At 50.1% G+C, this 22,089-nt stretch overlaps 5 non-coding genes across 5 annotated transcripts; all 5 read right to left on the bottom strand.

The window, feature by feature from the left end:
• Positions 1-4,328: 4,328 nt before the first annotated feature.
• TRNAG-GCC (transfer RNA glycine (anticodon GCC)) lies at positions 4,329-4,399 on the bottom strand. Its single transcript has one exon. It is a non-coding gene; the product is annotated as a tRNA-Gly (tRNA).
• Positions 4,400-8,771: 4,372 nt separating this feature from the next.
• TRNAG-GCC (transfer RNA glycine (anticodon GCC)) lies at positions 8,772-8,842 on the bottom strand. Its single transcript has one exon. It is a non-coding gene; the product is annotated as a tRNA-Gly (tRNA).
• Positions 8,843-9,565: 723 nt separating this feature from the next.
• Positions 9,566-9,636, bottom strand: TRNAG-GCC (transfer RNA glycine (anticodon GCC)). Its single transcript has one exon. It is a non-coding gene; the product is annotated as a tRNA-Gly (tRNA).
• Positions 9,637-10,348: 712 nt separating this feature from the next.
• TRNAG-GCC (transfer RNA glycine (anticodon GCC)) lies at positions 10,349-10,419 on the bottom strand. Its single transcript has one exon. It is a non-coding gene; the product is annotated as a tRNA-Gly (tRNA).
• A 7,779-nt stretch (positions 10,420-18,198) lies between these two features.
• TRNAG-GCC (transfer RNA glycine (anticodon GCC)) lies at positions 18,199-18,269 on the bottom strand. Its single transcript has one exon. It is a non-coding gene; the product is annotated as a tRNA-Gly (tRNA).
• Between the last annotated feature and the right edge of the window lie 3,820 nt (positions 18,270-22,089).

The raw sequence follows: 22,089 nt of genomic DNA, 5'->3' as shown, positions 1-22,089 counted from the left end.
TAATATGAGGCGAACCCCAAAAACCGACGCACATCACCCACCGTGGCGGGGGTTGCCCAATCCCGGACACACGCAGTTTTCTCTGGATCCGTGGCCACCCCGTCCGCACTAACAATATGTCCCAAGTATCGAACGGAACGTTGCAGTAGATGACATTTCTTAGGCTTGAATTTCAAATTAGCAGAACGCATTCTGGCAAAAACGGCCTCCAACCGCAATAAATGCTCATCAAATGTGCGGCTGAAGACAATAATATCATCTAAATAAATGAGACATGTCTCCCACTGCAACCCCGTCAATACCAACTCCATCAATCTCTGAAAGGTGGCAGGGGCTGCATTCAACCCCATCGGCAGACAGTTAAATTGGAACAACCCCTGCGGCGTACGGAACGCTGTCTTTTCCCGCGAGGGCTCGTCAAGGGGAAGCTGCCAGAAGCCCGAAGAGAGATCTAGCGTTGAAAAAAACTTAGCCCCTGACAAGGCGTCGAGAGAATCGTCCATACGCGGCAGGGGATACGCATCTGCCACCGACACTTTATTTAACTTCCGAAAATCCACACAAAATCGTAATTTACCATCTTTCTTTTTAACCAACACGACAGGCGCACCCCACGGGCTATTAGACGGAGATATAATATCCGCTTTCAACATGTCTTCCACTGCCCCTCGAACGTGCTCACGCTCAGCCGGACTCATCCGACGCGAGTTCAAGCGGATAGGGGCCGCGTCCCCCGTTTCGATGTGATGAGAGAGCAGCGAGGTGCGTCCCAAGTCCAAATCGTCCGAGCTAAACACATCGGAATAGCTCGCTAATAATTTATGAATCGCACAACGCTGCTCAGCGGAAAGGGCCGAATTTTCCGCACATAATTCGGCGATCCAACGATCGTCCACCCCTCCGTCGTGTGAAACACCACCCACCAGCCCCCCGTCCGGAATGTCACTCTGAGCCGTAAACGCCGTAGTGGCGTGTGCCACAACGGTACCAGCCGGCACACACACGCTTTCAGAAGTCGCATTTAACACCTGCAAAAACGGGCGCTGATCCGGACGGACAATGGTTTGCGCCCCCACCAGTGCCAATCCGCCCGTAACAGCGGCGGACGGCGACAGCAAAATTCCACAAGCACTCTGCCGACCCGGAACCGGCTTCCGGTATCGTAGGGGAATGAGCATCTGCGAGCCAGGTGGAATATCAACTGAAACTTCCGATAACGCCTGCACCTGGGCAACCGGAGCCGGTCGCCCCCAGGTGGACTGTAAAAACGCCAATTTGCGGCCCCCTGGCAGTTCAATGCAATTTTCATTGATTCTAATTAAAATGGGCATCTTAGCCAAAAAATCCGTGCCCAACAAGCAAGGAACCGCCAGGGACCTCGAAATTAACACAACGCCCGAGGCCGAGACCCCCCCGATAGAAATATTAGCGTCCACCTGTCCCACGATGCCCATACTACCCCCGTTCGCAGCGATGCAGGAAGCGTAAGCCGGCCTCACGGCCCCCGGTGGGATGTTCAAAAGATGGAATATGACATCCGAAATAATGGTCGCGGACGCCCCGGAATCCACCAAAATACGCACGTCCACCCCTTGGATCGACCCCGGTACAGTGGACGAACCTGTAGCGGCCGCGACAACCCGCCGAGCCAACTTACGCCACTGCGTTATCGAGCGACAAGGCGCAGATACTGGCCTCCCATATTTTAGAACATCCGCGTCGCACAACAACGGCGATGAGTGAGGTGTCAGGCCTTGCCGGGTGTCTGGTGCGCACCGACTTGCCTGTGCCGGAGGGTCTTTCTTTGGGACGTCCGCGATCGAGGCCTCCTGCTGGGGCGGCCCCGGAACCCGGGCCCAGCAGTCCCTGGCATAGTGGCCCCGACGGCCGCAGCGGAAACAGTCGACGTCGGGTCGGCGCGCAGCAGGCACCCCGTCCCGACGTGGCCGCGCCGGCGGCGGAGCCCGCGGCCCCGGCTCGCTTCGAGCCGGCCACGGAGTGGAGGCGGCCGACAGCTCCTTTGGGCCGGTCGCATCCGGCACGTACACGGCCTTTGTAGGGTCCCACCCTACGGCCCCCCCATCGACGACAGGACCGCCCGTCCACGCCGTGACTTGTTTCCAGCGGCGGAGATTGAACTGGGCGTCCAAACACTTAGCCGCGGTCCGGGACGTGAGTTTCTCGTGACCGCAAGCCGGCATAGGAATGCCCAGATCCCGGGATAACTCCAACATCTTCCCCAAGATGAGAGGTTCCAGCAGGTCAGGCTCCGTCTCCGGGTAAGCGGCCATCGCGAGTTCCAGCACGGCGCCCCTGTACGCTACAGGCGACTCCTCCGGTGCGCGTTGCCGCTGCACGAAGCGGCGATGGGCGTCATCCGGTGGCTCGTACGCGTCCGCCATTTCGTCGAACACTCCACGCAATGTTTTCTTCTTCGCAGCTTTTATAGAGCGAAAAAAACGAACAGACTCATCGTCAAGGAGAGTCGGAAGCACCTCCAGCGCCTCGGCGTCCGTCCACCTTGCCGTTCGTACCGCCGCCAAAAATCGACAAGCGAACGCACTCCAATCGCCCCCGATGGAGAACTCCTTAACAGTTGTAAGGTGACGACTGCGGCTCCTTGGCCTGCTTCCGTCCGTCACCGACTCTTACGGCGGCAAGTTCAGCAAGGCGTCGCAACGCGGTGTCGCCAAGATGGCGGACGATCTTCGTGGCGGCCCCAAGATGGCGGCTTCCCGCCTTCCGTGGTGCGCCACGCCCAAGATGGCGTCTTCACGCCGCGTGGTCGATGGCGGCGCCATCGAAGACGACCCGGGCTCCTGCCGATCACCACCATCACCTTCCAACGCCGCCCTTGGCGTGACAAGGTCACACAACTCCGTGATGACGGTTTTTAGGGTCGCCAGTTGCTCCGCCATCCGGGTCCATCTTAAATCTTCGTCCTTCAACGCAGATGGGTCGGGCGCAGCGGCAACCTCCTCCACACCCGGGCCCTCACGGATCTCTCCCTCCGCCGAAGTGAAGCCGACCTCAGGAGGAAGATCGTCGTCGTCCGATGATGAAGCCGACGCCGGAGATGGGATATTCTTCTTCCTCAGTTGTTTCGCCATGCCGTTTCACTTCTGACTCCAGTGTAATAAAAGGACTCGAACACTTCTTTCTGTCTTCGTGTCTTTATTCAGGTTCACGTCTTTACCCACACGGCACTCTGTTATAACTCCTGTATTTGTAGCCCCCGGCTATTCACTGCTATTATAGCTTCCTCACCCCTCTGACTCTCTGCTTCATCTACTGTAACCCTCCTCCCTGCAGACTTGCTGCTACCCCTATGTGCAGACCCTCTGGCTGTCACTGTATGCAGACCTGCTGCTGACTGCAGCCTCCTCGCTGCTTCAGGTCGGTCACCGCTGGCCAACGGTGCCGATCCTCGCTCCCCCCGTGTTCGTGGCGATCTCGCCACACCCCGCTTCGCCCTTCGTGGCCTTCCTCTGTTCCTGGTTCCCCGTCACTCCCCCTGCTCTTCCGGTTCCCCTCCTTCTATACTCAACCCCTCTCCCCCCACGTGACCTAACTCCTCCCCCCCTGACGGCACCTCAGAAGGGCCGTTTACAACCGCATTACATATGTATGTGTGTGTGTGTCTATGTATGTGTGTGTATGTGTTTCTGTGTATGTGTGTGTATGTATGTGTGTTATGTGTCTGTCTGTGTGTCTGCATGTATGTGTGTATATTGTGTATGTGTGTATATTGTGTATGTGTGTATATTGTGTATGTGTTTGTATGAGTTTGTGTCTTTACGCTCGCATTACACAAATGTGTTGCAGGTCTAAGGCGTTCCTTGCGCAGCATTGCCGCTTTATTATTTCAGTCGTTTACTGCCCTACGCACCCTCAAAGTCGTGTGTGTCTGCAGCAAGCGCGTGTATGTGTACCTATGGACGCGCGCGCGTGTGTTGTGTAGGGGAAACGGTAGTGTAGTGCTTAGCGTGCTGCCTGTGTCTGTGTGCGTGTGTGGTGTGTGGGGAGCGGTAGTGTAGTGGTTAGCGTGCGTCTCTATCTGTGTGTGTCTGCGTGTGTCTGTGCGTGTGTGGAGCGGTGGGTGTAGTGCTTAACGCTACGCTGCGCTACCAACCCGGCGAACCCAGTTCCATTCCCGCTCACGGCCACCACCGGTGACGATTATTTGAACCTCCCCTAGGTCGACTCTGCCTCAAACGAGTAACTGCTGTAGCGTATTAACATCGCCACTGGGGAGACAAAGGCGGCCGGCCGTGGTGGATACAAGTCCCGGGCGAAGCCGGGTAGTACAGCTAGTTGTTGTATAGAAGTGCATCGGCCGGGAATCGAACCCGGGCCTCCCGCGTGGCAGGCGAGAATTCTACCACTGAACCACCGATGCCTCGTGTGCCTGGTGTGATTTTACGTGAGATGCATGAATACTGATCTTCTTTCAGTAGCGTGTGAGACTTTTCTGTGTTTCTTAGGCTCCTGACTTTCCCATTTTTCATGAATATCCGAAGATGAAGATGGACTAAATTGATGATATGCAAGTTATTGGGATGTTGTTAAAATATTTATTCACCTGTTATAAAGATTTGGTAGAACCGCTTTCCGCAAGATAAATCCTTCGTCACTACTCGTTTCCAATACTAGTTATTGCATTTTGTTGTCAAAATAACTGCGACCTGATTTCCGCAGCTGAAAGTGACCTCACCGTGTTTGTTTCTGCAAGTATACAAGGGAATGAATTTGAAGCGATTGATCTTCTTCATTGACATGTAAAGTCATTTTCCTGAAACCACTCCACGTGCATTTTAATCGGTTATAATGTTGCTTATCTGGATAAAAGTGCATTGGCCAGGAATCGATCTCAGGTCTCCCACGTGGCAGTCCGGAATTTTACCACTGAATCACCTATACCACATTCCACTCGAATTTTTTTTACGTGAGATGCATTAATACTTCGATTTAAAGCTTTCGTGACTGCAGGGATTCATCTTCTTGGTTCTTTCGGTAAAGTCACGTAGAAGGGAAGTAATAAAATAATAAAAATAAAACATAATAAAATAAAATAATTCTCACGACGTTTCGGCTACAACGCAAGCAGCCGTCTTCAGGTGAAGAATGCTTGGTAGTGTCTCATTCTTCACCTGAAGACGGCTGCTTGCGTTGTAGCCGAAACGTCGTGAGAATTATTTTATTTTATTATGTTTTATTTTTATTCTTTTATTACTTCCCATCTACGTGACTTTACCGAAAGAACCAAGAAGATGCATTAATACTCTTCTTTTTTCATTCCTCCAAAATTGCGTGTTCTCTGTGTATATAGAATCTGACTTTTTAATTTTTTCATCACGATCTGCAGATGATGGTGGGTTCTTTTTATATTCGCTACAAATTTGCAGTTTATTGTAGTTTAGCTGGATAAAAGTGCATCGGCCGGGAATTGAACCCGGGCCTCCCGCGTGGCAGGCGAGAATTCTTCCACTGAACCACCGATGCCTCGTGTGCCTGGTGTGATTTTACGTGAGATGCATGAATACTGAACTTTTTTCAGTCGCGTGTAAGTGAGACTTTCTGTGTTTCTTATGCTCCTGACTTTCCCATTTTTCATGAATATCCGAAAATGAAGATGGACTAAATTGATTATATGCAAGTTATTGGGATGATGTTAAAATATTTCTTCACCTGTTATAAAGATTTGGTAGAACTGCTTTCCGCAAGAGAAATCCTTCGTCACTACTCGTTTCCAATACTAGTTATTGCATTTCGTTGTCAAAATAACTGCGACCTGTTTTCCGCAGCTGAAAGTTACCTCACCGTGTTATTTTCTGCAAGTATACAAGGGAATGCATTTGATGCGATTAATATTCTTCATTGACATGGAAAGTCATTTTCTTGAAACCACTCCACGTGCATTTTAATCGGTTATGATGTTGCTTATCTGGATATAAGTGCTTTGGCCAGGAATCGATCCCAGGTCTTCCACGTGGCAGTCCAGAATTCTTCCACTGAATCACCTACTAGCAGTCGCCGCCCGCTTCGCGGGCGGTATGTATATGCTTGGTTGGTGGGGAGTTGAAAGTGGCTGGACACAATAGACATGTTTTGGTGATTGTTTTATGTTTATTTTTTATGAGGTTATATGCATTTTTATGAGACGCTCAATCGACAATATTGAAATATCTGGCGTAACACGATATTCTTCGTGTGCACTCCGTCTTCCTCCTCGCCGTCAGGTCCCTCAATAAGCGCCTTGATGTTGGATCTTGCCGTGACTCGCGATGGTGCCACGTACAGTTGGCCGTGCGAGAAGCATGGCGTTGGTAGATATAATCCCAGGTTGTGAACAGTTTGCCCTTGCGCCTTGTTGATGGTCATCGCGAAGGCTGGGACAATGGGGAACTGTTTGCGCCGAAGTCGAAATGGGAAGTCCTTCGTTTCCAATTCGCGGCAGATATGGTTGTTCTCAAGCAGCGAGTCCAAGACCAAGTGTGGGTACTCAACAAGGTGCGGGAGGTCGTCAAAGTCCGACAGAGCCATCCCACCTGCCGTGAGGAACTCGTGGAGGCTGTGAAGGGTCTTGAACTTTACCATTTATTTTTATTTTCTTTGATGCTGCTAATCCTGCATAATGCACGGGCATAAGTAGTACTAATCACATACCTGCATTCCCCATATCCCCTCCCTTTGATGCTGCTAATCCTGCATAATGCACGGGCATAAGTAGTACTAATCACATACCTGCATTTCCCATAAATATGCTAAATTGCTCTTGATATGCAAATTATTTTGTCAAGGCGCCCTTTCCCCCCCTTCCAACCCAGCTTATATATATGCTCCAAGCACGTGTGCTGTTTCATTCAGACGCTGTCGCCTCGACAGACCTGTTTTTCACCTGAGGACGGCGGCTTGCGTTGTGGCCGAAACGTCGTGAGAATTATTTTATTATGTTTATTTTTTTATTGTATTACTTCCCTTGTACGTGACTTTAGTGAAAGAACCAAGAAGATTTAGCATTTCTTCTTTGTTGGTCAGCTGGCGGTACTGGTACTCGTAATCGCGAGACAATTCGTCGTAGAATTTATCCCAGAGAGCCTTGGTATCTGCTGGCATGTAATACAGCAGAATGGTAGCGAAGAGTTGACGAAGCTGGTACGGCATCTGAAAGAGCGAGGCTTCTTCCAGACACGCAACCCATTCGCGATCGCTCTCAAGGTAGCCTGCTCGCATGGCTGCTTCCAGCGGTTTGTTTTATTTTATTCGTAACGCACCATCCATATGCGCTCCACCATCCACCATGCCCTTGCATGGCAAAGACACAGCTCCAGTGTGCGTCAGCGTGTGCGCCATCAACAGTGACATTGGTCAGCAATTGCACCGTTCCGATCGCACACAGGTTGGCCCCTGCATCCTGCATCTGTATGTACACACACAGACAGATGCGCTATGGGGCCACCTATTTTTTTCTTATATTAAAATGTATTTTGTTGGTGTGTTTACGTTTACGTATTCCCATTGTGGGTGTTTTACGCATTCATCCGATTTTTTGGTTCCTCACATATGGTATCAGAGGTGTGGGTCACTCCATTTCTCAATCGAACAATAACGGGGATCGTTTCAGTTATGACAGCTTGCAGATAGAAACATTGCATGATCGTATACTAATAATGACAGAATTTGTACCCCAGTGGAGGGCATCCCCCACCCGGCGCTTCTTACCGGTACTGTGAGACTTACAAATCCAGAACTCTCCTCCTCCTGAAGCGTTCACATTACCCTGTGGTAGTACCATTATCATCTCAATAAAGCGATCACTTTCCAATGGCCATTTTGATCCCGGGAGTTACCCGGGTGGTGTCACACTGTACTCATTGTTTTAGCATGTCTTGTGCAACGGGCAGAGAGTGACAGCAGCGGGGGCCGGGCTGCAACCTTTTTAGACAGTTTATTACATTTCAAAGTGCATGGGATTGGCACTCCAAAACATGATAAATGTACAGTAACGCCAACTGCATCCGTGGCAAAAATGATACGCGGACACATGCTGCATATTATGCAACACATGCCCTTACCAGCAGCAGCATGCACAACATCTCAATTACACAACTGAAGTAGACAGCAAGCCGTCCATGGAGACGTGATCAACGTCAATACATAATAATGGTAATAAGCGGGATAAACCGAAAAGTACCCATTGTACCCATCAAACAGTCAGCTGGGTAGCCCCATGGGGGTATTGACCCATGGGCGAAACTGTAGGGGTGCGCTACGCAACTGGCCGTGGTCCCGGCAGGTGAAGCTGGCAGCTCAGTCCGCTAAGACTTACTGTATAGCGACCCCTGCCTACTCGTAAGGTAAAGTTGTTTGGGGACTCCACTAATCGCAGCACGCAGCACCCATTTTTTACATAAATATACGTAATATTAGCGTAACTACCATTCGCACACTTGCATACACACCACACTCACACAGCGCAGGGTCTGCGCCCACAGTGCACTGCAGCACTGCGGCGCAGACCTTGCCAAACCTAAGCTATCGCTCTCTTCCGGGCGTGCTAATTATTTATTTTCATCGAATCAGAGCGAGCTGTTTGGGCGGGTCCGTAAATAAATTAACGTCCAGATACGCACGCAGACGACCAAACCAGCGTAGTTGTTTAATATAGAATCTGACTTTTTAATTTTTTCATCACGATCTGCAGATGATGGTGGGTTCTTTGTTATATTCGCTACAAATTTGCAGTTTATTGTTGTTTAGTTTGATAAAAGTGCATCGGCCGGGAATCGAACCCGGGCCTCCCGCGTGGCAGGCGAGAATTCTACCACTGAACCACCGATGCCTCTTGAGCCTGGTGTGATTTTACGTGAGATGCATGAATACTGAACTTCTTTCAGTAGCGTGTAAGTGAGATTTTTCTGTGTTTCTTAGGCTCCTGACTTTCCCATTTTTCTTGAATATCCGAAGATGAAGATGGACTAAATTGATGATATGCAAGTTATTGGGATGTTGTTAAAATATTTATTCACCTGTTATAAAGATTTGGTATAACCGCTTTACGCAAGAGAAATCCTTCGTCACTACTCGTTTCCAATACTCGTTATTGCATTTCGTTGTCAAAATGACTGCGACCTGATTTCCGCAGCTGAAAGTGACCTCACCGTGTTTTTTTCTGCAAGTATACAAGGGAATGCATTTGATGCGATTAATATTCTTCATTGACATGGAAAGTCATTTTCTTGAAACCACTCCACGTGCATTTTTATGGGTTATGATGTTGCTTATCTGGATATAAGTGCTTTGGCCAGGAATCGATCCCAGGTCTTCCACGTGGCAGTCCAGAATTCTTCCACTGAATCACCTATACCACATTCCACTCGAATTTTTTTACGTGAGATGCATGATGCATGAATACTCTTCTTTTTTCCATCGTCCAAAATTGCGTTTTCTCTGTGTATATAGAATCTGACTTTTTAATTTTTTCATCACGATCTGCAGATGATGGTGGGTTCTTTTTTATATTCGCTACAAATTTGCAGTTTATTGTTGTTTAGTTGGATAAAAGTGCATCGGCCGGGAATCGAACCCGGGCCTCCCGCGTGGCAGGCGAGAATTCTACCACTGAACCACCGATGCCTCGTGTGCCTGGTGTGATTTTACGTGAGATGCATGAATACTGAACTTCTTTCAGCAGCGTGTGAGACTTTTCTGTGTTTCTTAGGCTCCTGACTTTCCCATTTTTCTTGAATATCCGAAGATGGACTAAATTGATGATATGCAAGTTATTGGGATGATGTCAAAATATTTCTTCACCTGTTATAAAGATTTGGTATAACCGCTTTCCGCAAGAGAAATCCTTCGTCACTACTCGTTTCCAATACTAGTTTTTGCATTTCGTTGTCACAATTACTGCGACCTGATTTCCGCAGCGGAAAGTGACCTCACCGTGTTTTTTTCTGTAAGTATACAAGGGAATGCATTTGATGCGATTAATATTCTTCATTGACATGGAAAGTAATTTTCTTGAAACCACTCCACGTGCATTTTTATCGGTTATGATGTTGCTTATCTGGATATCAGTGCTTTGGCCAGGAATCGATCCCAGGTCTTCCACGTGGCAGTCCAGAATTCTTCCTCTGAATCACCTATACCATATTCCACTCGAATTTTTTACGTGAGATGCATGATGCATGAATACTCTTCTTTTTTCCATCGTCCAAAATTGCGTTTTCTCTGTGTATATAAAATCTGACTTTTTATTTTTTTCATCACGATCTGCAGATGATGGTGGGTTCTTTTTTATTTTCGCTACAAATTTGCAGTTTATTGTTGTTTAGTTGGATAAAAGTGCATCGGCCGGGAATCGAACCCGGGCCTCCCGCGTGGCAGGCGAGAATTCTACCACTGAACCACCGATGCCTCGTGTGCCTGGTGTGATTTTACGTGAGATGCATGAATACTGAACTTCTTTCAGTAGCGTGTGAGACTTTTCAGTGTTTCTTAGGCTCCTGACTTTCCCATTTTTCTTCAATATCCGAAGATGGACTAAATTGATGATATGCAAGTTTTTGGGATGTTGTTAAAATATTTATTCACCTGTTATAAAGTTTTGGTAGAACCGCTTTCCGCAAGATAAATCCTTCGTCACTACTCGTTTCCAATACTAGTTATTGCATTTTGTTGTCAAAATAACTGCGACCTGATTTCCGCAGCTGAAAGTGACCTCACCGTGTTTGTTTCTGCAAGTGAAGTATTGGAAATGACGGCAGGAACTTCTTGACGGGTAACACACTTTTATTAAATCTTGACGTGTCAGAATACAACGTGTGGTCTCTATTCTTTGGACTATACACTCCACTTAACTCGTGTAGACTCTATGCCTCTGGCTACACACAATACACTTGACTCGTGTAGACCCTATGCCTCTGGCTACACACCATACACTTGACTCGTGTAGACCCTATGCCTCTGGCTACACACAATACACTTGACTCGTGTAGACCCTATGCCTCTGGCTACACACCATGCATTCGGCTCGTGTAGACCCTATGCCTATGGCTACACACAATACACTCGCCTCTGGGTTACACAGAGTCCCGGTCCCGTTAGGACAGCGGGACTAGGTACCGCAGGGCCCTATCTCTTCGATCCCCGTCTTCATTCTTCGCTGGTTACATACTGCCCTTACGCCTGTGTGCATCCCCTTTTATAGCCCCTGCTCACGAGAGACGGAGCTGATGCGGACGTCGACGTGAGCATCGCTCCTTAGTGAACCAATCACGACGCACTCTCTCTACGATCCGTTTTCCCCAGCGCGTGTTAACACTACTCCACCAATCACACCGCGCTGCCACCCGGTCACTCCCTCTCAGTGCGTCACCGGCCCACAGCCAATCAGTACCCCGTAACCCACGACCCCGCGCTGACCCCTGATCCTCCACCGTCAGCGCGCGTCACCACATACACAGCCAATCATTACGCGCTGGCATACGATCCCTAATCCCAGCGCGTATCACCACTAGATCACCCGCTCCCACATAGCTTGCAGCCGGCCCGGCTGTTAACCAACAACACAACCTAACGTCAACGCAGTAATAAAGAAACTCCACCCCCCAGTGTGCCCCGTAACGCAACAACAACACAACACAACTCTTAAATAAGAAGCAATATACAGCCCGACGAACAACACAATAAAAGCGAACACCAGAAAACGAACGCGCCAAGTGTCTCTGTGACTAAACGCAGTGACGAGGCGCTCCGGCTGCCTCGACTCCTCACGTGGTAGGTCATAAAAAGTAGCGCGACCTAGCGCGAGTCCGTCTGGCCGGTCCATCGTATGGGACGGGACGCTGGCGACCGTCCGGTGGCTCCGGCAGCTCTAGACGGCGCGGATCGGGCCTGGAAGGACCGGCCCCGCCGCGAAGATCCGGCCGCCGGTGGTCGGCAGCTGTCAGTTCCGAGACACCTGGGAGCGGATCAGGCGGAGACATGTGAGGAGCAGGCAAAGACATTTCCCCCTTAGGGTCGTCGGTCACGTCACATGCTCGGCCCTCACGACACAAGGGGAGGCCATATGGAGGCGAGAACGGTTTCAGTCGGGAGGGGTGGACGTACCAACGGCGTTTTCCCCATTTTATCTGAACGCACTGGGGGCGTGCAACCCGCACGACCTCCACGGGTCCCCGCCATGGCTTCAACAATTTAGGCAACGTAGCCAAAGGTGCCTGAGGGCAATGCAGCCAGGCCCTGTCACCTGGTTCCCAGTTGTGCACGGACACCTTCCGTGCACGCAACCGCTCGTTTGCAATTTGGCGAGCCCGCGAATTAAGCCGTGCGGCCTCCCTTGCCTCTGTCAGCTTATGAATATTAAATTTAATATGCTCTGCCAATTTCTAATTAGTTCGTGGTGCGGGCAGGCCCAGCTGCGTTTCCATGGGCGGGTCGGCTTCCCGACCGTACATCAGATAAAACGGGGAAAATCCCGTAGCTGCATGGGGGGCCATTCTATACGCGGCGAGGACCCCAGGGACCTGCAGGTCCCAATCAACATGTGCCTCACACACCTGCTGGCACAGCATAGAAGTCAATGTCCTGTGGAGCCTCTCCACCATCCCGTCCGTCTGCGGGTGGTACGGGGAGGTACGCACCTTCTTAGTACCCAACAGGTCGCACACCTCTTGCAGTAATTTACTCAAAAAATGTTTCCCTTGGTCGGTCAGCAAGCGTTCAGGAGCCCCCTTGTCCAGGACGTAGCCCTGGACAAAGGCGTCCGTCACAGCCGCCGCCGACTGGTTGGCGAGTGGCCACGCCATAGGCCACTGGGTAAAATATTCGACCCCCACCAACAGGTACTTATTACCCCTAGTCGTGACTGGAAAAGGCCCCAGAATATCGAGTGCAACGAGCTCGTTAGTGCGCGAGACCTGAATAGATTGCAGCGGTGGATTAGCTGCTACGGGCGGTGGTTTCCGTCTGGCGCACTCAACACAACCCTTCAGAATATTCACCACGTCACTCCCCATTCCCGGCCAATAATAGTCACGCTGAAGCAGGGCAAGCGTTTTGTTAACTCCCAAATGCAAGAGGCGTTCGTGTGCGGCCAAGACAACCTTCCCCCTCACAGCAGAAGGCACCACAATCGCGTGCCGCCGGGACAAACTGTCCCATCTCATTAACAGGCCTTGCTTAAGCACGTAGGAGCCAGTTCGTTCATGGTCACCTTCGGAACCCCCCGTCCTGCAGCGCAATGCTAGCAGGGAGCTGTACGCCATTTGGAGACGGCCCCACTCAATCAGCGACAGTGAGAGCAGCGAGTCCTGACCCCCTGGGGTAGCGGGAACATCCCCAATTGGTGTGCCCGCGGTCGCAACCAACGCCTCCATACCTTCCGTAACTGGCGGTTCACAGCGCGCCGATCCCGATAAGCACGCACATTTGTGACAAGGCAACAACCGCGACAGGGCATCGGCATTTGTGTGTCGCAACCCCTTACGGTATGTAGTCGTGAACTGATAGTCCTGGAGGACTTCCAACCACCGCGACAATTGGCCCGAGGGCTGGGCGACCCGCAATGAATACTGGAGCGCCGCGTGGTCCGTCCGGACCGTAAAGTGACGACCATAGAGATATGGTCTGAATTGTTGTACGAAAAAAACAATGGCAAGCAGCTCGCGACGGGTGACGCAGTAGCGCTGCTCTGCCGGCAACAACACCCTGCTACCATAGGCGACCACCCGTTCGACCCCTCCAACGACTTGGGACAGCACCCCCCCAATGCCCGTGTTGCTAGCATCCGTGTCTAGCAAGAAGGGACTCGCAAAATCCGGATAGCGCAAGGGTGGGGCCCCTACCAAGGCGTCCCGGAGGGAGCAGAATGCAGCCTCCTCCTCAGGTCCCCATCGGAACTTCACTCCTTTCGCCGTTAGAGCGTGCAAGGGTTTTGCAATGGTGGCGAAGTGCTCAACGAATCGGCGATAATACGAAGCAAAACCGATGAAACTGCGCACGTCCGAAACCGACGTGGGCGTCGGCCACGAACTGACACAGTCCGTCTTCGCAGGATCGGTAGAAATCCCCGAAGAGTCGACAATATGACCCAAGTATCTAACAGATTTACGAAAAAGGTGGCATTTGGCCGGTTTAAACTTTAATTTAGCCGATCGCATTCGCAAGAACACCCCTCTCAATCGCTGGAGGTGTTCTTCAAACGTTTTACTGAAAACAATGACATCGTCAAGGTAAATCAGGCACGTATCCCATTGCAAGCCCGACAAAACCAACTCCATAAGGCGCTGAAACGTCGCAGGAGAGGAGTGAAGTCCCATGGGTAACCGGTTAAACTGAAACAGGCCCCCTGGAGTCCGAAATGCAGTCTTAGGCTTAGACTCTTCGTCGAGTGGCAACTGCCAGAATCCGGATAATAAATCAAGAGTCGAAAAGTATCGCGCACCAGACAATGCATCGAGGGACTCGTCCATCCTGGGGAGCGGATACGCGTCGGCCACAGAGATCTTATTCAGGCGACGGAAATCGACGCAAAATCGCAAGGACCCGTCCTGCTTTTTAACGAGCACAATAGGTGCTCCCCAAGGACTGGAAGAAGGCGAAATAATGTCGGCTTCTAGCATATCGTTAACGGCCGACTGAACATGTTCCTTCTCAGCAGGACTCAGTCGGAAGGGATTTAGCCTGACCGGTGCCGCATCGCCCGTTTCAATGTGGTGGCGTAGCAGGTCCGTGCACCCAATGTCATACTTATGTTTACTGAAGACATCTGAAAATTCAATCAGCAACCCGCGCAGCGCACTCAACTGTACCGCTGACAAATCGTCAGAGTCCGCGCACAGCGAATCGACCCATTCGAGGTCCTCCTTCAGTTTAACGTTTTGCGTGGGGCTCGGATCAGCCTGCGCAACCAGCCGCTCTTCCGCAGGGACCCGCGCCGCGTGAGCTAGCACGGTGCCCTGCTGAATGACGGCTGGCCGCGACCCAGCGTTTAAAACCATCACAAACGGATCCCTGTCAGCCCCAACCAAAGTGTGAGCCACCGACAAATCGAGACCTCCAACAGCCCTATTAGAAGGACCCAAAAGCATGCCTTGTTCCGAGGCCTCCCTCACCCATGGTTTCCGCAACCGGAGGGGAATTAACATTTGTGAACCCGGGGGCACGTGCACGGTCTGTGTCGCTAACGCTTGTATCGTAGCGCACGCCATCCGAATTTCAGTAGGGCTCGTCAAAAATGAAATACGGCGACCCGATGGTAGTTCAATGCAACGCTGATCAATGAGAATTTTGATGGCCATTTTTGCCAAAAAATCAGTGCCCAATAGACAAGGAACCGCCAGGGAGGACGAAACGAAAACGGGTCCCGACAATTTGATATCTCCAATGCAAATGGACGCCCTAATCTGACCGATAATGCCCAACAATCCCCCGTTAGCGGCGTAAAATGACACATCCACCGGAAGAAGCGGACGACATTGTACAGGGAGAATGTTATAAATGAGGTCCGATATAATAGTCGCCGATGCCCCCGTGTCCACTAACACCCTGACCTCGACCCCATCAATAGATCCCGTAACGACGGATGAACCCGCTGAGGCAGCCACTATTCTGTGCCCCAACTCCGACCATTTAATGTCTCCCCGGTCCCGGCCGAACCCCCCTCGCCGAACCGAATCCCCGAACCCTACTCGGCTCTCCTCTGCCGCAACGCGACGGCCCATGCGTGTCGAGTATGCGGGCCGAGTATGTGAGGTGCCGCGACTCGCCGGGGTTTGTAGGGATGACTTGGGGCCTTGTTCGTCGTCCAGCCGAGGTCCCATGGCGCGCTGACGTGGGGCGCGGCAACCGGAGGCCACATGGCCCCGGAGGCCGCAGTTATAACACGTGATGACAGTCGTCGGAGATCTCGGTTGCTCCAGCTTGCGGGCCGATCGCAGAGGCGAACGACCCCCCGACCTCCAGTCCCCCGGTCGTCCCGCGATGAACGCCTCCTCTCGCGGGCTGACGACTTGGGGCACGGTGACTACTGGGCCCGGAGCTGAGGCCACGGCAGCGTTGCAGACGACCCCCTGTTTACGTTGAAGGACCTCGTGCGCTTGTATGCTCGTAGCGACCCGTAAGGAAGAAATATCGGTCTCGTCGGCCATGTTGATGGGGACCCCCAGGTCCTGCGCCAACTTGAGCAGTTGCTCCAAAACCATCGCATCTTGGCCCTCCTCGTCCATACGAGGGAACGCGGCGTCGGCGAGAGCCAGCAACGCCGTGCGATAGGCGAGCACGGTCTCCGTGTCCGCCTTCTGTCTTGCATAAAAATGATGGCGACACGCCGAGGGAGGACCATAGACCTTGGCCATGAGAGCCAGCGCATCCTTGAGCGTGGAGCGGTCCGACCTGCGTGCGGACGTGAAGGCCGCGAGCGCGTTGTCGTCCAGCATGGCAGGCAGTGCCCGCAGTGCCGTAGCGTCGGACCAGGCAGACCTGCGCTGAAATTGGCCCCAGTCCCCGCCTTCCGCCTTGAAGGCTGACAACGTGGGAAGGCGCTGTTGAAAGATGAAGTCGTCCTCCTCCTCGTGCTTCCTCTCCGCCGCCCCGTCGGTGTGTAAGATGGCGGCCCCAGTGGCGGGTGTTTGATGGCGGTCCGCAGCGCGCGTTGGTGACGTAAGCGGGCGCGCTTGGAGAACCGCTGCCACGTGGTGATGGCTGTTCCCGCCAAAAGTCGGCGCAGATGAAATGGCGGGAATCGCTAAGTCATTTTGGCGGGAATCTGCGGGGCGACCCTGTAGAACGTCCGCCGCCGTCCCCGCTCCTCCCGACGAGCTGATCTCCGCCAGGATGGACGCGGCGGCGAGCAGCAGCTCCGCCAGACGGGAGTGCGCCTCGCGGAGCACGGCGTCGGTCCCCCGTCGCTCGTCCGGCGCCGTCGGCGGATCCTGCAGCGTGGGCAAATCCTCGTCCTCACCCCCCGATGCCAGCTGGCCCGAGTCGTCGAGGTTGTCCCCGCGGTCAATCCGTGGGTCCGACGGGTCTTCCTTGTATCCATGCTTGGAAGACCGATTCACTTCTGACGCCAGTTGAAGTATTGGAAATGACGGCAGGAACTTCTTGACGGGTAACACACTTTTATTAAATCTTGACGTGTCAGAATACAACGTGTGGTCTCTATTCTTTGGACTATACACTCCACTTAACTCGTGTAGACTCTATGCCTCTGGCTACACACCATACACTTGACTCGTGTAGACCCTTATGCCTCTGGCTACACACAATACACTTGACTCGTGTAGACCCTATGCCTCTGGCTACACACCATGCATTCGGCTCGTGTAGACCCTATGCCTATGGCTACACACAATACACTCGCCTCTGGGTTACACAGAGTCCCGGTCCCGTTAGGACAGCGGGACTAGGTACCGCAGGGCCCTATCTCTTCGATCCCCGTCTTCATTCTTCGCTGGTTACATACTGCCCTTACGCCTGTGTGCATCCCCTTTTATAGCCCCTGCTCACGAGAGACGGAGCTGATGCGGACGTCGACGTGAGCATCGCTCCTTAGTGAACCAATCACGACGCACTCTCTCTACGATCCGTTTTCCCCAGCGCGTGTTAACACTACTCCACCAATCACACCGCGCTGCCACCCGGTCACTCCCTCTCAGTGCGTCACCGGCCCACAGCCAATCAGTACCCCGTAACCCACGACCCCGCGCTGACCCCTGATCCTCCACCGTCAGCGCGCGTCACCACATACACAGCCAATCATTACGCGCTGGCATACGATCCCTAATCCCAGCGCGTATCACCACTACACAAGTATACAAGGGAATGAATTTGAAGCGATTTACCTTCTTCATTGACATGTAAAGTCATTTTCCTGAAACCACTCCACGTGCATTTTAATCGGTTATAATGTTGCTTATCTGGATAAAAGTGCATTGGCCAGGAATCGATCTCAGGTCTCCCACGTGGCAGTCCAGAATTCTACCACTGAATCACCTATACCACATTCCACTCGAATTTTTTTTACGTGAGATGCATTAATACTCTTCTTTTTTCATTCCTCCAAAATTGCGTGTTCTCTGTGTATATAGAATCTGACTTTCTTATTTTTTCATCACGATCTGCAGATGATGGTGGGTTCTTTTTTATATTCGCTACAAATTTGCAGTTTATGGTTGTTTAGTTGGATAAAAGTGCATCGGCCGGGAATCGAACCCGGGCCTCCCGCGTGGCAGGCGAGAATTCTACCACTGAACCACCGATGCCTCGTGTGCCTGGTGTGATTTTCCGTGAGATGCATGAATACTGAACTTCTTTCAGTCGCGTGTGAGACTTTTCTGTGTTTCTTAGGCTCCTGAATTTCCCATTTTTCATGAATATCCGAAGATGAAGATGGACTAAATTGATTATATGCAAGTTATTGGGATGATGTCAAAATATTTCTTCACCTGTTATAAAGATTTGGTATAACCGCTTTCCGCAAGAGAAATCCTTCGTCACTACTCGTTTCCAATACTAGTTTTTGCATTTCGTTGTCACAATTACTGCGACCTGATTTCTGAAGCGGAAAGTGACCTCACCGTGTTTTTTTCTGCAAGTATACAAAGGAATGAATTTGAAGCGATTAATCTTCTTCATTGACATGTAAAGTAATTTTCTTGAAACCACTCCACGTGCATTTTTATCGGTTATGATGTTGCTTATCTGGATATTAGTGCTTTGGCCAGGAATCGATCCCAGGTCTTCCACGTGGCAGTCCAGAATTCTTCCACTGAATCACCTATACACATTCCACTCGAATTTTTTTTACGTGAGATGCATTAATACTTCGATTTAAAGCTTTCGTGACTGCAGGGATTCATCTTCTTGGTTCTTTCGGTAAAGTCACGTAGAAGGGAAGTAATAAAATAATAAAAATAAAACATAATAAAATAAAATAATTCTCACGACGTTTCGGCTACAACGCAAGCAGCCGTCTTCAGGTGAAGAATGCTTGGTAGTGTCTCATTCTTCACCTGAAGACGGCTGCTTGCGTTGTAGCCGAAACGTCGTGAGAATAATTTTATTTTATTATGTTTTATTTTTATTATTGTATTACTTCCCTTCTACGTGACTTTACCGAAAAAACCAAGAAGATGCATTAATACTCTTCTTTTTTCATTCCTCCAAAATTGCGTGTTCTCTGTGTATATAGAATCTGACTTTCTTATTTTTTCATCACGATCTGCAGATGATGGTGGGTTCTTTTTTATATTCGCTACAAATTTGCAGTTTATGGTTGTTTAGTTGGATAAAAGTGCATCGGCCGGGAATCGAACCCGGGCCTCCCGCATGGCAGGCGAGAATTCTATCACTGAACCACCGATGCCTCGTGTGCCTGGTGTGATTTTACGTGAGATGCATGAATACTGAACTTCTTTCAGTCGCGTGTGAGACTTTCTGTGTTTCTTAGGCTCCTGAATTTCCCATTTTTCATGAATATCCGAAGATGAAGATGGACTAAATTGATTATATGCAAGTTATTGGGATGATGTCAAAATATTTCTTCACCTGTTATAAAGATTTGGTATAACCGCTTTCTGCAAGAGAAATCCTTCGTCACTACTCGTTTCCAATACTAGTTTTTGCATTTCGTTGTCACAATTACTGCGACCTGATTTCTGCAGCGGAAAGTGACCTCACCGTGTTTTTTTCTGCAAGTATACAAGGGAATGCATTTGATGCGATTAATATTCTTCATTGACATGGAAAGTTATTTTCTTGAAACCACTCCACGTGCATTTTTATCGGTTATGATGTTGCTTATCTGGATATTAGTGCTTTGGCCAGGAATCGATCCCAGGTCTTCCACGTGGCAGTCCAGAATTCTTCCACTGAATCACCTATACCACATTCCACTCGAATTATTTTACGTGAGATGCATGATGCATGAATACTCTTCTTTTTTCCATCGTCCAAAATTGCGTTTTCTCTTTGTATATAGAATCTGACTTTTTAATTTCTTCATCACGATCTGCAGATGATGGTGGGTTCTTTTTTATATTCGCTACAAATTTGCAGTTTATTGTTGTTTAGTTGGATAAAAGTGCATCGGCCGAGAATCGAACCCGGGCCTCCCGCGTGGCAGGCGAGAACTCTAGCACTGAACCACCGATGCCTCGTGTGCCTGGTGTGATTTTACGTGAGATGCATGAATACTGAACTTCTTTCAGCAGCGTGTGAGACTTTTCTGTGTTTCTTAGGCTCCTGACTTTCCCATTTTTCTTGAATATCCGAAGATGGACTAAATTGATGACATGCAAGTTATTGGGATGTTGTTAAAATATTTCTTCACCTGTTATAAAGATTTGGTAGAACCGCTTTCCGCAAGATAAATCCTTCGTCACTACTCGTTTCCAATACTAGTTATTGCATTTTGTTGTCAAAATAACTGCGACCTGATTTCCGCAGCTGAAAGTGACCTCACCGTGTTTGTTTCTGCAAGTATACAAGGGAATGAATTTGAAGCGATTAACCTTCTTCATTGACATGTAAAGTCATTTTCCTGAAACCACTCCACGTGCATTTTAATCGGTTATAATGTTGCTTATCTGGATAAAAGTGCATTGGCCAGGAATCGATCTCAGGTCTCCCACGTGGCAGTCCAGAATTCTACCACTGAATCACCTATACCACATTCCACTCGAATTTTTTTTACGTGAGATGCATTAATACTCTTCTTTTTTCATTCCTCCAAAATTGCGTGTTCTCTGTGTATATAGAATCTGACTTTTTATTTTTTTCATCACGATCTGCAGATGATGGTGGGTTCTTTTTTATATTCGCTACAAATTTGCAGTTTATGGTTGTTTAGTTGGATAAAAGTGCATCGGCCGGGAATCGAAACCGGGCCTCCCGCATGGCAGGCGAGAATTCTATCACTGAACCACCGATGCCTCGTGTGCCTGGTGTGATTTTACGTGAGATGCATGAATACTGAACTTCTTTCAGTCGCGTGTGAGACTTTCTGTGTTTCTTAGGCTCCTGAATTTCCCATTTTTCATGAATATCCGAAGATGAAGATGGACTAAATTGATTATATGCAAGTTATTGGGATGATGTCAAAATATTTCTTCACCTGTTATAAAGATTTGGTATAACCGCTTTCCGCAAGAGAAATCCTTCGTCACTACTCGTTTCCAATACTAGTTTTTGCATTTCGTTGTCACAATTACTGCGACCTGATTTCCGCAGCGGAAAGTGATCTCACCGTGTTTTTTTCTGCAAGTATACAAGGGAATGCATTTGATGCGATTAATATTCTTCATTGACATGGAAAGTAATTTTCTTGAAACCACTCCACGTGCATTTTTATCGGTTACTAGCTGTACTACCCGGCTTCGCCCGGGACTTGTATCCACCACGGCCGGCCGCCTTTGTCTCCCCAGTGGCAATGTTAATACGCCACACCAGTTACTCGTTTTGCGGCTGAGTCCCTCCCTCACCACTCTCCCTCCCTCACCACTCTCCCTCCCTCACCACTCTCCCTCCCTCACCACTCTCCCTCCCTCACCACATACACAATACACACAGACATACATGCAGACACACAGAGACACACATAACACACAAACATACACACACATACACAGAAACACATACACACATACATACACACACACATACATACACACAAACACATACACACACATACATACACACATGCATGCGGACACACAGACATACACATAAACACATACACACATTCACATGACCCGGCTTCGCCCGGGACTTGGATCCACCACGCCCTTTGTCTCCCCAGTGCCGATGTTAATACGCCACACCAGTTACTCGTTTGAGGCTGAGTCGACCTAGGGGAGGTTCAAATAATCGTCACCGGTGGTGGCCGTGAGCGGGAATCGAACTCGGTTCGCTGGGTTGGTAGCGCAGCGTAGCGTTAAGCACTACACCCACTGCTCCTCACACACCACACACGCACAGACACACACACAGACACACACACAGACACACGCAGACACACACAGACAGAGACACACACACAGATAGCACGCTAACCACTGCACTACCGCTCCCCACACACCACAC

Source organism: Lethenteron reissneri, chromosome 19 (genome assembly GCF_015708825.2).
Source record: "Lethenteron reissneri isolate LAM-NWPU_2019-01 chromosome 19, ASM1570882v1, whole genome shotgun sequence".
Taxonomy (NCBI): Eukaryota; Metazoa; Chordata; class Hyperoartia; order Petromyzontiformes; family Petromyzontidae; genus Lethenteron; species Lethenteron reissneri.
This window is presented reverse-complemented; position numbering and strand designations above follow the sequence as displayed.